Genomic DNA, 12,267 nt, shown 5'->3' with positions numbered 1-12,267 from the left:
TCTCTCTCTCTCTCTCTCTCTCTCTCTCTCTCTCTCTCTCTCTCTCTGTGTGTGTGTGTGTGTGTGTGTCAGGGACCGGGGCAGGGGCAGCTTCAGGGTTTGGAGAGTGGGAAAGCAACAATTTCCAGGATGGCAAACTTGAAGAGCTTTTAATCTGTTCCCAGTGAATGGGTCTCACATAAAGCAATTGGGTGTGCGGATCAGCTTCCTGTGGCTTTCTTAGAATGTAGTTTCCATACCTGATCAACACTAGACATTAGCTGTTTCTTTTCTTTCCTGTTACTTTCTTGGTTGGAAAATATACATTAGCCTGGGGAGAGGAGGTGGGAGCAGCAGTGCCCAAGAAAACCCCACAGCTAAATCTCTGTGATAATCCATCGCACGCTTGGAACCAGGCTTTCAAATGATGGTCTTTCCTGTCTGTGAGTGACATGAGTGCCAGGTCCTGACTTGTCTTAATTTCTTAGGGACTAGAAGAATCCGGTCAGTCACTGTTCAAGACAATCCATTTCACCTGATTCCTTTTTTTCATGTCAGGGACATTTTAGTGACTGAAAATAGATGCATGCAAAACTCTTGGTAAAAAAAAATAGCTTCAATTGGATAATATTAACCTGGGGATTATATCCACAAATTAATCTTTCGATCTCTCTGCAGTGTTGCAGATGGTTAATTTACTTTAGCAGCAGCAGCAGCCACTGCTGCCGCCACAGCCAGGACCACGCCCCTGTTTTCAAACCAAGAATACCTTATGAGCCTGAAAGTGTTAATCTCTCCGAAAGGCCACCCGTGGTATTTGTGGTCCATTAGAGCTGAATGCTACTCCACCTCATTAGCACAGATCTGTTCATATAGCAGGATTGTAAGAGAAGTTCATTTTAAATAATGTATGTTTAAGCTTAATTAAGCCATGTTAACCCAGCACATCCAGAAAAAAATTTTTAAACATGCATTTTTAAAAATTTAAGCACAGCTATAATTCCATTATGCAAGAATGAAGCATTATATTCCAGAAAGCTGCTAATTGCCTTATGTAAAGAATGAGTGTCATAATCAAACATTTCAAATGGTTCTTGTTTGGAGACAGTGTCTCATGTATAGCTCAGGCTTGTCTTGAACTTGTGATTCTCCAGCCTCAGCCTGTGACTGCTGGGCTCTAGGCATGCATCACTTTGTTTGATACAACAGAACTTTGTTTTTTAGTCTATGTATATTAAATCTTACCAACTGAGCCTTTAAGATGAGTCTTTTGGTTCCTGTCTAAGCATCACTTCCTCTCAGACAGTCTTTCCATACTGCAGAAGTAGAGATGGGGAGGTGAGATGCTGAATGAATCTAAGATTTTGCTCTCTGCCCGCCTCTGCTCAGCATTCACCTTTCTTATCATTGTATATCTGGGAGGCCCCCACATTTTGCCAGCTTATTTCTCTTCCTCTGACTTGCTCTCTCCTTAGGGCACTTTGGTCAGGCTTTAGACACAGAGAACAAACTCTTGCTCCGGTCATCAGTTGTCTTTATCATTGATGTGGTCATACTTTTCTCCTTCCCCTCTCCCCTTCCAGTCACAAGGCTCTGCGAGCCATGTTGCTAAATTTCATATTCATGCATGTAGCTATCAGTTGAAGTCTGTCTTCCTGGGTAGTCTTAAAACTCTATACCAGCAGGGAGAGTGTGGCAGTCACCACAGATGCCTAAGAACAGAGGAAGGGAAGCAACTGTGAGGTAGTAGTGACTGACTATAAAATTTAGGCATTCATCAGAAGGAACCAGTACAGCAGGTATAACTTTTCTCCTTTCCCAGAATGCACCAGCTCATTAGAAACTGCTGTCAACTATGCTTAGACTTCCCAGACTTGTCTTCTAGCCAAATCTTTGTTTCCAAGGAGTAATTTCTTTTATCCATGTTGCATCTCTGTATTTCATCACCTCACATTTATCCTCTGAACCTGAGCTGCATCCCAAATCTATCATTAAGCAGGAGAGAAACAAAACAAAATTATAAAGCATATGCTCTGATCATATTTTATAAGCCCTACATCATGTGACTCCTGCAGAAACCTTGCAAAGTGGCTACATCTTGTCTCTAATTTATATTCAATAAAGAATCCCACTTCATCCAGTGGCCACAAGAGCTAAATGGATTACTCCTCATAAAAGGATTCTTTGAATATTGCCAAGCACACAGTAAGCACTCAATAAATGTAAGATATTACTGTAATTACAGATAGGAAATTGAGATTTATAGGCATTAGACAGAAAAATTCTACCTTGTAAATTAATTCCACTGTCACCAAAAGTGTGTCCCACAGGAAAAGACTCCTTATATATCCTTAACATTCTAACAGGACTTTTTGTCATGTACCATTGCATAAGTAATTGGCTGTGCTCTGAAGTACATAGAATGAATGACATTCCATAAGGTAAGGGGAGATATCCTGTCCAAATATCCTGCATGTGTTTGGCACAGAGACAAGCTACTTTTAGAAAAGTCACACCCAGCTTCAAGGAGAATGACTGAGAACAGGTAAGAAAGGTTCTGTCCATCCAGTGAGGAGACGACCACAGCGTCTCCTAATTCTACAGGTGATTCCAGTCAAGACTAATTCTACTGATGCGCATCAAAAGTATTTTCCTCTACCAGCTGAGGAAATGAGAGGGCTTAGACCCAGTATATCTGAGGATAAATGCTTGGACTCTGACTGTTAGCTAACTGATTAAAAAATACTTTGGGTCTGTGTACCTGGAGGGTTTAATCTAATTAGCCTGGAACCAAGGAGCTCTAACACATTGGAGGACCTGTAATAGGGAGTGTACAAGGAAAAACAAATAAATCCAGAACAAAATAAAACACTCATGTGACAGCCTCTGGCCACAGAGGTCATTTGTCACCTGTCAGAACTACAGCATCAATGGCACTTAGCTGTGTTACACAGACTGCTATGGCCAGGCTGCGCTCTGTACAAGTCTGAGCAGGGTTCTCTGTGCCTTGAGGGACGGGTCTCTTTGCACAGTGCAGGGTGTTGTTTCGGACAGGCTCTGGCCTGTAGCCCTCTTTCTCTCTATGCTGTTTCTCCTTTTCCTCAGGACACCAGCGGGCCAAGGCTCGCTTTTTTAACCCCTTCTTTAATGTGACCCTCTCTGCAATGGTGGCTATCTCAAATAAGGGTCACACTGTGAAGCACTTGGTGTTAGGACTTGTGAATTGGAGAATTTAACCCATATGACCATGCACTAGTTTCCGCCAAAGATACCTGTCACAATCCACTCCCTCCCTTCCACTACTTCCAGAGGTCTTAACAACTCCAGAGTCCATTGTAAGTACAAACACACCATCCAAACAGCATTCTAACACTGAGGTGGGACTCAAGATATGGTTCATCGTGGGACCAAATTCGTCTGCAGCTGTAAACCTGGGAACCAGACAATGGGTTTTCTGCTTCTAAAATGTAGTGATGAAAATAAAATAGATCCATCATTTTCATTCCAATAGGGTGAAATAAAATTGAATTTTCTTTCTGTCTGTTTTTTTGTCAACTTGACACAAGTTAAAGTCATCTGGAAAGAGGGAATCTCAATCGAATAATTGCCTCTATCAGATTTTCTGTAGGCAAGTCTGTGGGGGGGATTTTCTAAATTATTGATTGTAATGTGAGGGCCCTGCCCACTGTGGGTGGTGCTGTCCTTGGGCAGGTACATGGTCCTTGATTGTGTAAGGAAGCAAACCAAGCAAGCCATGATGAGCAAGCTAGTAAGCAGCATGCCTGATTTCATTTCTGACTCAAGCCCCTGTCTAGTGTTTCTGCTCTATTTGAGGTCCGACCTTGGATTCTCTTGGTGAAAAATTGAAGCTAAATAAACCCTCTCCCCTCCAAATTGGTTTGGTCAGTGTGTCACCCCAGTGTAGAAGAACCCTAACTAGGGCAACCATAGAGAAGAGGAGTGTGTCCCAAAGAAACACGCCAGAAACAGTCCACTGGACCATGAGCTCGGAATGCTCTTCTTTGGCTGGATAATCAACTCGCTATGTTCTTCAAGGTTCTCCCGAGGTGGGGAGGCAGCCCTTGGTGAGCACGTGGTGATATTCTGATGGTTTGTTTATTTCTAGTGCCAAAACGATATTTGATATCGATTCCTATTTGAATGATTAGGTGGGAAATCAACTCTAGAAGTTTCTTCATAGAGAGTAATTTTCCAGTTTGTTATTAGGTTCATTCCAGAAACAGTGGCGAGGAAAATTATGAATGAGTTGGTATGTAGTTTATTCTTATATTTATTATGATTAATTTACATGGAGCCAAATTATTAAGCAACTTCAGACTGACTTATTGTAGACCCTTAGTCATAGCTACCCATATTTTACTTGATTAGGACTAAAAGTGATATGGATTTTTCCTATATAAATGACCCTGGAATGATGGTGGGAAGATTGTCATATATAGTCACATGCGTAAAGAAACTGCTGAGAAGTACTAATTATGTTTGAAATATTTCTAGAGCAGTGTGATGGCGAATTTCATGTGCCACTTGACTGACTGCATCATGGATTCCCAGATTGGATGTTATTTCTTGATGGGATGAGACTAGCATGGGAATGAGTAGACTTGGTAGGGGAACCCCTTCCTCAATGCACCAGGGTGTTACCTCATCTGCTGTCAGCCTGAAGAGAATAAAAACATAAAGAGGAAGCCATCGTTTCTCATCGGCTTGCTTGCTTGAGCTGAGGCACCTATCCTTTGCTGCTCTGGCCAATCCTAATTCATCATTCTTCACACTGAGGCTGAAAACTCCCAGCTTTCTTGGATCCCTTGCTTGCACACGGCAGACTTTCAGCTCCCACGATGCAGGAGCCTTATGATAAACAATCTGTAGCTACTGGCACCACTTCTTTGGAGAACGGTGATTACTATAAATGGTGGATTAATTAATTTGTTTTAAGGACATTTCAAATACACTTAATAAACCTAGATAAAGTTTATTAAGCAGTTTAGTTTAATAAGAAAACTGAGTTAATTATTTGTTAAAAATTAATGTATTGTTGCCACTTCAAAGGCATTTTTAAGAGGCTGATGAATAGTAGTGTGGAGATTGCATGTGTGAAGTTTGTACTTGGATATTGATCGGCATGCACTTGTTCTCAGTGAGGACGGGTTCTTTTGGGCTTGTCGAGAGTAGTTTCCTTATAGCAGCAGGCAGGGGCTGCTGGACTCTCAGCACAGGGCACACGCTTAATCTTTTCAAGCTCCCTAACCACAGGTGTGGGAACTTTGAGATCACTTTTCAAACGTGGCTTAGAAAAGAAACTCATTTTCAAGTTGAAACTAAATGGCATTGGGAATTTGGAGAGCCACACGTGTTGTAGGTCTATGTATGGACAATTGGAAATGTCGTTAAATTCAGTTCTTTACAGGGCTAGATAGGTGATGTAAGCCATGGTGGCAGAAGAAAATGAAGGAAAGGTAAGTTCCAGACTTCATTAGGTGAGCATAAAGCTTAGCTTTACACCTAAGGCATGATTTTTGTGCATGAAGGGCTGAATGTTGTTTCACAGAACACCTTTTGTCTTCTAAAAGATTTTTTGGAAGATGATGCATATGTGAGGACTATGTAGCCCACTGGGTTATATGTCATCATGGGCTGGGGGGTGGGAAGCCTTCATACACATTTTATTTCACTATTAATGAAAATCATAAATTATCTTTGGTATAAAGCTATGTATATCCCAAAGTAGGGATGGCAAAGAAGTACTTAGTCCCTGTCACTGAGGAGTTGTGATGCTGCAGGGATGTTGTGGTATGGGATAGGCTCTGTATAATGTGGCTTGATCTTAAACATTATATGCAGGTTGTCTGTCTAGAACGACACTAAGTGCTGTAGTACTCTCTTGTAGGGAATTGTGGGTAAAGATGGTAGGATATTTTAGGGGAAGCAAAGAGGAAGGAAGGGAAATAGGTGCATATTTGGAGAGTCAGAAACAATGGAAAGGGGGAGAAAGCTCATAGGGAGAGAGAGAGGCTGAAGGGACTGGAAAGGGGCATCCAGAGGATGGCATTCAGCTAGTGATACAGGAGGGCCCTGGACCTGGGTCTTCAGGCCATCTGACATTGGTTGCTTCCTTGCCCATTACTTCCATTTAAAAATTTCCATGTTACCTAGGGCCAAATACTTAGTAGGTGCTTATGAGTGGCTTTACTTATTTGTTTTAAAGTAAATCATTCTAAATGTATCTCCTGTATATACTATACATAATTATGCTGTGTTTTGGTTAGGGTTTTACTGCTGTGAACAGATACCATGACCAAGACAAGTCTTATAAAAAACAACATTTACTTGGGGCTGGCTTACAGGTTCAGAGGTTCAGTCCATCATCATCAAGGTGAGAGCATGGCAGTATCCAGGCAGGCATGGTGTAGGAGGAGCTGAGAGTTCTATGTCTTCATCCAAAGGCTGCTAGTGGAAGACTGACTTCCAGGCAACTAAGGTGAGGATCTTATGCCCACACCCACAGTGACACACCCACTCCAACCAGGTCACACCTATTCCAACAAGGCTACACCTCCAGATGGTGCCACTCCCTGGTCCGAGGATATACAAACCATTACATGCTGTCATATTGCACATAATTATCTGTTTTATTTGTAGGTCTTATCAGGCTCAGTTTTGGTTTTTGTATATTTTCTGGAGGAATATGGCTTTCAACTTGAGGATTTTTACTTATTTAGAAATTTTTTCTTTCTCCCACATTTTATTTATTTGGTGTGTGAGTGTGTGTATGTGTAGCTGCTTGTATTATAAATGCTAATTGAGTCCCCCCCCCAAAAAAAAAACTATTTGCACAGAGGGTTTGCATGTAGCTTCTGAGACCTTGCTCCCAGTCAGTTCTGATTGGTAAATAAAGATGCCAACAGCTAATAGTTCGGGAGGACAGACAGAGGCAGGATTTTAAAATTTCTCAGGCTTGGGACTAGTAGGAGAGAGGAGGGAGATCCACTATGTGGCGGGGTGGGTGCAGTGAGAGTGGTACGAGCGTCCAGCTGTTGTCATTGCTGGTTACTGCCACCAAAGCACTGAGTCTGAGTGACCTAGCCTGTTTATTATTCAGTTAAACTGTCTGTTGAAACAAGTTATGAATAGTCACTTCAGTTCTCTCAGTGCACACATTATTTTCAATTACATTTCTTGATTAACTGTTATCAAGATGTTTACAGAGCTCTGTCCTATTACTTTTTCACTTTAAAGTATCAGTTGTAAATTAAGATCGGTTGGTAATTGCATAGTAATTTCAATTTGTGAGTTAAGTTTGTAAATTGAGAAAGAATTGGATCTCATTCTCAGGTTTGGAGAGCTTCCTACCACATAAGAAGTCCCAGGGGACCCATACTGCACACTGGTGAGCAGCTGCAGAAATGAGTTTGATGAAATAATCTGGTTTGAGAATACATTTTTGTTGTCTTAGACACCACCTCCTCTGAACTGTGACATAACCAAAGACATGTCAGGACTATTTCACGCCTGCCATGGTTAGGTCCCCTTGGAATGAGAACTTTGTACCATTGCCAGGGTTTCTATCCATGCCTGTGGGCTTTAAGCACGGCCAAGCTGTCCTCCCAGCTATGGGTGCTCTGCAGCCCTGCACTGCAGCTTCAAGCAAAGCCCAGTCTACCCACCCCACGTACCCGTACCCCGCACTGTCAAAAACAGCAGGCACAGGGACTGTGTTCCATTCTTTGATATTGAGGATGCCAATGTCACAGCCTGTGCGTCCAGCTCAAGTCACTTTTGTACAATCATTGAGAAAGCACCTCTCCTGCTATTTTTGTCTCACTGAAATTTTCTTGAAATGCCAAGGGAATCTGTAAAAACATAGTTCTGATTTACAACTGTATTTCTGCCTGAGTCGGAATTCCTATGTCTGTGACATTAACATAAAATAAAGAGGGAAGCTGGATTCTGAGCAGGTATAACATGCTACAACTTAAATGCTAACTGACTGGGGCTCCTGTAGCTGTCCTGGGTGAGGTTTGCTGTCTCTGCTGATGACCATGGAAGAGATCTGGCCATGTGAGGGCCTGGACTCTGTGTTAGCCATGATCCTGTGGAAAAGAGTCATACTTGTGCCCAAACTTGAGACTGCAAGCCTCTTGCCTCAGTGTTGAGTGCCGGCATCACCAGCATGTGCTACCTGGTTCCACTGAACACATTTTAAGAGGCCTGGATTTGCCAGAATACTTAGTGAAATAATCATATTTTAATGAAATCTAAAATAAAACAAATCTCCCCATTGGATTTTAAATGTGTGTTACTACTAGAGATGGAGAATACCGAATATTCATACTGTAACAGAATGCAACTATGCTTGCCTCTTGAGCCTGCACAAGAATGGGCCTGTTAAGGCAATCATGTATGGGAGATGGCTTCAGAGGTCTGCCTACAACTGTTAAATGAGTGGCCACTGATAGAGTCTAGGAATTGGAGAGTCACTGCCATCAGTCCTGAAGTCACTGGTGACCCGACAAGGCTCCATACCATGGACACACAAGGTTCTGGCTAAACCCATTGAGTCTTCAAATAGAACTTGACAAAACCCCATGAATATGGAAAAGGGGGTTTGTTGAGCAGAGAAGGGGATTGATAGAGGCAGGGCAGAGACCAGGGAGGGTGCAGCGACAATAACCAGAATGCTGGCTACAAGTATACATGGAGAACTATATCATTGAGTTGGCAAAAATAGTCTATGTTCTTAGTGTGGTACATATTTCCCTTTACTTTTCTATTTTTATTAGATATTTTCTTTATTTACATTTCAAATGCAATCTCAAAAGTTCTCTCTACCCTCCCTCTACCCAGCTCCCCTACCCACCCACTCCCACTTCTTGGCCATGATGTTCCCCTGTACTGGGGCATATAAAGTTTGCAAGACCAAAGGGCCTCTCTTCCCAGTGATGGCCCACTAGGCCATCTTCTGCTACGTATGCAGCTAGAGACACGAGCTCTGGGGGTACAGGTTAGTTCATATCGTTGTTCCACCTATAGGGTTGCAGACCCCTTCAGCTCCTTGGGTGCTTTCTCTAGCTCCTCCATTGGGGGCTGTGTATTCCATCCAATAGATGACTGTGAGCATCCACTTCTGTATTTGCCAGGCCCTGGCATAGCCTCACGTGAGACAGCTGTATCAGGGTCCTTTCAGTGAAATCTTGCTGGCATATGCAATAGTGTCTGGGTTTGGTGGCTGATTATGGGATGGATCCCCAGGTGGGGTATTCTCTGGATGGTCCATCCTTTCGTATTAGCTCCAAACTTTGTCTCTGTAACTCCTTCCATAAGTATTTTGTTCCCTATTCTAAGGAGGAATGAAGTATCCACACGTTGGTCTTCCTTCTTCTTGATTTTCTTATGTTTTGCAAATTACATCTTGGGTATTCTAAGTTTCTGGGCTAATATCCACTTATCAGTGAGTGCATATCAATACTTTTCTATTAAAGTTGGTCAGAACAGCAGTCCTAGGAAGAGTCTATTTGTTTAGTAGTTTAATAGCCTTAAAAATGATTTACTTTGGGAAAATATTTTATATCCAGTAATGTAATGTATGGGAGATGGGAAGTGTAATTTGAAAGAAAACTTGGCTACCTTCTAAGATGAATTCGCCTATTTTTTTTTCAGTAATTCTAATATGTACATACAATCATATTTGGGTTGCTTGGAATGTCCTTCAAAGCTCTGTGAGGGGCTGGAGAGATGGCTCAGCGGTTAAGAGCACTGACTGCTCTTCAAAAGGTCCTGAGTTCAAATCCCAGCAACCACATGGTGGCTCACAACCATCTGTAATGAGATCTGACATCCTCTTCTTGTATGTCTGAAGACAGCTACAGTATTCTTAGATATATAATAAATAAATATTTAGACTGAAGTGAGCGGGGCCGACCTGAGCAAGCAAGCAGAAGTCCTGAATTCAAATTCTCAGCAACCACATGATCACTCACAACCATCAGTACAGCTACAGTGTACTCATAAACATAAAATAAACAAATAAATCTTAAAAAAAAAAAAAGCTCTGTGAGGATGATTTCACTGAGTCATTCTCAAATGGGGACAGTTTTTCCCTGTAGGAGACATTTCTGGCTGTTGTACTGAAAGGGGTGGGGCCCATGGTCTGCTGGGACTTTGTGGCAGATCAATATTCTGCAACGCACAGCATGACTTCCTGTGGTGAAGAAGACTCTAGGTTCAAATGTCAGCAGTGCTGTGGTGGAGAAATGCTGTGTTAGAAAGCAGAGTAAATGAAAAAAAAGAATCTTCTATCCACATTTCTGAACATCCTTTGTTCCTTTTCAATTCTGCTGTGATGCCATTACTAAAATTCCCAAGAACAATTCACAAAGCTCAAGAACAAAGGGAGGGACGAGGAAAGTTCTCCCCTTCATGCTGAATGGCATTTCAGACAGAAATTTTGCTTGGCCTCTTTTCCTGAAGTATCTCTGTTAACTATGAGGGAACAGAGCTGACATGACAGCCAAGGCTCAAGGAATGCTGTAATCTAAAAGTCAGGGGCTGGGGAGATGGCTCAGAGGTTAAGAGCATGTACTACCACCCAGGAGCACCCTAGTGTGATCCCCGGGACCCCTGTCAGTTAGCTTCCCACCACCTGAAACTCCAGCTCTCAGGAGGATCCAACACCTTTGGTCCTTATGGGCACCCATACTCATGTGCACGTACCTGCACACAGACATATATACCCATGCGCATAATTGAAAATAATGAACATAATTTTAAAATAAAGATAGGTCTCTTATGGTATTTACTCAGAAGAAGTCAAGATCAACCTTTGGTGGAAAGAGTTCCCTCACTCCAAGAATCTAGGAAGAATCTATCTTCTATGTGAAGTCTGAGAGCCAGTGTATGATTTTGCCCCCCTGAAGTCAGTGTTTTTGTGGGTCACAGGTATACAGTACCTGAGAATAGATGTTAGGGGGAGTGCTTTTAGGTTTTCAGTTGTTATTTATGCTCAGGAGTGGAATAAACATCACAATGACCCTCTCTCTGATGATGGTGCTGGTCAACTCTACCATGTGAGAATGTAAGCTCTGATGTTTGAGAAGGACAGGTTCCCGACTATTTCCGACTTGCTCTCACCTGTTATTCACGTCATGTCTTCCCAGAAAGCCATTTAATATCCTAAAACCTTGTCTACCCCAAAAAGCAGTTTGTTTGGGGTTGGAGAGATGTCTCTCAATGGTTAAGAGCACTTCCTACTCTTTCTGGGGGACCTGGATTCAGTTCCTAGCCTTGACGTCAGAGATGACTGGCTCACAGTCACTTCATCTCCAGGGGGATATGATGACCTTTTCTGGCCGCCATGGACCCTGGTCTTATGCTTACAAACCTGTACATAAACATATACGTATAGACGAGACTAAAAACAAAACAAAACAAACAAACAAAACCAATTTCAGGCTTGCCTTATTGCTCTTCTTCTTTGCCCTTAATTTTTAGGACAGAACACCATCTAGCTGACAGCATGTATTTATATTGTTTATTTATTTTTATTTTTGGTTCTTTTAAAATTTTTTACTTTTATTTTTTTGTTATGCCAATAAGTGTTTTGCATGCATGTATGTCTGTGCATCCCTGTGTGGCTGGTGCCTGTGGAGGCTAGAAGAGGGTGTTGGGTTGTTCAGAACTAGAGCTGCAGATAGTTCTGAGCTTGTATGTGGGTGTTAACAATCAAACCCGGGACCTCTGGAAGAGCATCCACTGCTCTTACCCACTGAGTTATCTTTCAAGCCCCAGGTAATGGTGTTTTATTACAACAATAGAATCTCTACTTAAGTCATCCTGGAAAGATGAATTTGTTTCGACTTTATAACAACTCGAAGGCATTGATTTTACCTGTATTCTACTGTTTTCAGATGAATATGTCTAAAATAAGAAAAAAAAATCTAGGTTTCCCTCAGGTTGAATGAGCATTGAGTAGCAGAGTTTAGCATAAGCCACCCACCATGGTATCTGTCTTTGCCTGTGTTCCCGCTGCTGTGGTTCCTGGGACAGAACTATTGGATATTAAAAATACTTTTGGTTATTTGAGACAAAGTTTCACCATGTATCTCAGGACCACTTTGCACTCAAGATCTTCCTGCCTCTGCTGGGTTTGCAGGCTTGTGTCACCATGCTCAGCTAAGAATTAAAGCTTTAACATTGTTTTCTGTAACTCAAATTGAGCATATGTGTGTGTGTGTGTCCCCATGCATAGCATGCACAAACTGATATTCTGTC

The sequence above is a fragment of the Mus caroli genome, chromosome 8 (assembly GCF_900094665.2).
Source record: "Mus caroli chromosome 8, CAROLI_EIJ_v1.1, whole genome shotgun sequence".
NCBI lineage: Eukaryota > Metazoa > Chordata > Mammalia > Rodentia > Muridae > Mus > Mus caroli.
This window is presented reverse-complemented; position numbering follows the sequence as displayed.